This window comes from Meriones unguiculatus, chromosome X, assembly GCF_030254825.1.
Source record: "Meriones unguiculatus strain TT.TT164.6M chromosome X, Bangor_MerUng_6.1, whole genome shotgun sequence".
In the NCBI taxonomy this organism is placed as follows: Eukaryota; Metazoa; Chordata; class Mammalia; order Rodentia; family Muridae; genus Meriones; species Meriones unguiculatus.
Genome location: NC_083369.1, coordinates 11016360 through 11020151, shown reverse-complemented (window position 1 = coordinate 11020151; position 3792 = coordinate 11016360).

The window sequence follows — 3792 nt, the reverse complement described above, 5'->3', positions numbered from 1 at the left end:
CCAACACTTTTTGCTACTGTGGCATCAGCACTCAAATGTATGTACCTATACCCCCCCCACACACATACTTAATTAAAATAACAAAATAAATCTTTAAAAATAATAACAGTAGCAACTATATTGTCATTTGAAGTGTTAGTACTACAGGTTAGATATTTTGAATAGTTTATGACTCACAAGAAGTCTTCAGCAAATATTGAGAAATTTTTATCTTTCTCTATGAGCTAATGCAGATTACCCATGTGTTCGGGAAATATATCTTTATACTTTACTAAAAACTCAGAGATACTGAGTTAGAGCCTTTACTAGAACATAGTATATAATCCATTAAAACACTGTTAAATGAATTGAAAAACTTTCAATTTTTTTAATGCTAGGATCCTATCTGTTATCTATGTGGAAAATGAATTATTTTGAACAGAGCTCTCAATAAGCCCAACATCTGGTATGTAGCCAGTTTCAGAACTAAATGTTACATTTAGTTTGACTAAATTACAAATTTTTTATATGTTTTTAACACTGTGGAAAAGATACAGTGTCTCCTAATAGAGGTACTCTACCACTGATAAAAATCCTCATCCAAGATGACGGCTCCAGGAGGACCCTGTGTCTGATGAGCAGGACAGCAGTGACTACAGAGTGACAAATAGACGGAACTCTGGGACCTGAAAAACCAGCGATTGTGTTCCCTCATTAAAGAAAAAAAAAATATTTCACTCAGAATGATCTTTTCTAGGTCCCACCATTTGCCTGCAAATTTCATAATTTCCTCCTTTTTGATTGCTGAGTAGTATTCCATTGTGTAAAAATACCACAATTTCTGTACCCATTCCTCCGTTGATGGACATCTGGGTTATTTCCAGGTTCTGGCTATTAAAAATAAAGCTGGTATAAACATGGTTGAGCAAGTATCCCTTTTGTGAATGAAATATCCCAGAAGGAGAAAGACAAACACGGGATATACTCACTTATATAGACCTATAAGATATGATAAACATAATGAAATCTATACACCTAAAAAAGATAATCAATTGAGCGGACATGGGGTAAGATGATCAATCCTCATTTAGAAAGACAGATGGGATGTGCATTGAATGTATGACAGGAGTCTACTGAGCGCATCTGAAAGACTCTAACTAGCAGTGTTTTCAAAGCAAAGACTCATGACCAAACCTTTGGCAGAGTACAGAGAATCATAAGAAAGAAGGGGAGTTAGTCTGTTGGGGAAAGGATAGGAGCTCCACAAGGACCAAATATATCTGGGCACAGGGTCTTTTCTGAGACTGACATTCAACCAAGGACAATGTATGGTTATAACCTAGAACCTCCACTCAGATGTAGCCTGTAGTAGCTCAGTAACCAATTGGTTTCCCAAAGTGAGGGGAACAAGGACTATTTCTAACAGGAACTCAATGACTGGCTCTTTGGTCTCCCCACCCCTGAAGGGAGGAACAGTCCTGTTAGGCCACAGAGGAGGGCTTTGCAGCCAGTCCTGAAGATACCTGATAAAACAGGATCAGATGAATGGGGAGGAGGTCCTCCCTATCAGTGGACTTGGAAAGGGGCACGGTGGAGATGAGGGAGGGAGGGAGGGACTGGGAGGGAATGAGGGTTCGGGACACAGCTGCGATACAGAGTTAATAAAATGTAACTGATAAAAAAAATAATAATAATAAAATAAAAAAAGAAGAAAAAAAAAGAAAAAAAATAGAGAGAGGAGCATCCAAGATGGCAGCACTGGGAGAACACTGTTTCTGATCAGCAGCACAGCAGGGACTGCACAGTGACCAATAGATATAACTCTGGGCCCTAATACATCACCAATTATATTTCCCAGGTGAGAGGAAACCCCATGGTGTGGGAAGCAATAAGATTCAGGTCACCCAGCTAAAACCTGGAAGAGATCCCAGATCCCTGCAGAAACTCAGTCGCCCACAGCCACATGCCTGCATATTCTGATAACTATCCTATACTGAACTGTGGGTCCCACAATACCAGAGACTGAGATTTCCAGTTGAGAGAAAAACTCCACAGTGAAGGAAGCAATTAGGACTTACCTCAGGTCATCCAGACAATCCCTGGAAAAGGTCCTGAGGTCTGACAGGCTCATAGCCTCCAGCCCAGAGACATGCCTGCCTCTCAACTCACCATCCCAGATCAAACTGTGGGCCTCAGGGCACTAGAGACAGGGTTTCCCTTTTGGGAAGAAACCACACGGTGAGGGAAATATTAAGTCTGACCTCAGGTACTCGGCTGAACCCCACCCCCTCCAAAAAAAAAAAAATCCCTGGAAAAGTTCTCAGGTTCTGGTAGGCACACAGTCACCAACCAAGACCCAGAACTGTGGACACCAAAACACCATAGACTTGGTCTCCCTGTTGGGAGGAAATCCCACAGTGGGGGAAACATGAGGCCCAACCTCAGGACACTCAGCTCCAGAAAAGTTTCTGGGTACTTACAGGCTCCATGCTCTCGCTTCCTGCTGCACTCATGAGTACTGCTCTCACCTGCCACTGGTTACTGCTTCAGTACTGGGGCACAGAGCTCCAACCTCAGACCTACAGAAGCCCCATATCCATGGGATCAGCCCCCAGATACTGCTCCAAGTTTCAACCAGTAATCCCTACCTAAACTGAACAAACCTCAGGGCTCCCTGGTTGTTCAAGAGGGCTATGTCCAGAAAACATAGTGTAAGAGATGCAGCAGCAGCTCAATAAATTCAGAGCAAGAAACTCAGCAGCAGGGAAGCTGTCTCCAGGACTTCTCCTGGTGAGAGGAGAACCCCCCCTGATTACCAAAGACCACAGTTACCACTCAGTTCCATATGCCTGACGTGAGCCGTGGCAATTCCTGAGAAGCACCGGTCATTCTGTGACCATACACAAAAAGCTAAGGAGGCCTCCTTCAGGAAAAATCATCTTCCTGCCAAGGAGATTCTACCCACCCCAGGATTTCAGGAGGCAAGAGAAACTAAAAGCCAACACTTGAGATAGCCCGGTCTGTAGAGGCCAGCTTAAAAGCTCAACAAACAAAAGCAAAAGCAAAATGGCATCTCCAGAACCCAGTTATAGAGGAGCAAGAAGCCCTTGACACCCTATCATAAGTGAAATTCAAGAAGATGACCTTACATCTATGCTTATGTAAAGGAAAATAAAGGAAACAAATAAAATGAGTAACGAATTGGAGGAAGATAAAGTCAAACAGATTATGGCCATCCATAATGAAATAGAAGAGGATAAGGTCAAACAGATTAGGGGCATCTGTAAAGAAATAGAGGAAGATAAAGATGAACAGTTTGTGGCATTTAGAGGAAATAATTAAGTCACTGAAAGAAATAAAAAAAACAGAGTAATGTCCAAACTGACAGGTGAAGGAATTGAAGGAACAATAGAAAAATACAGTAAGACAGGAGGAGGAAATGAACAAAACAGCTCAAGATTTGAAGACAGGAATTGGAAAAATTAAAGAAAACACAAACAGAGGAAATCATGTAGAAGAAGAAAGGAGGGAAGGAAAGAGGAACTACAGAGGTAAGCATAACCAACATAATACAAGAGATGGAAGAAAGAATCTTAGGCATGAAAGATACAATGGAAGAAATTGATGTATCTGTCAAAGAAAATGTTAAAACTAAAAAAAAAAAAAAATTCCTGATGCAGACCATCCAAAAAATCCAAGACAACATGAAAAGACAAAACCTAAGAATAATAGGAATAGAGGAAAAAGAAGATTCCCCCCCCCCAAGACCGAAAAAATGCTTTCAACAAAATAACAGAAAGAAATTTCCTCAAT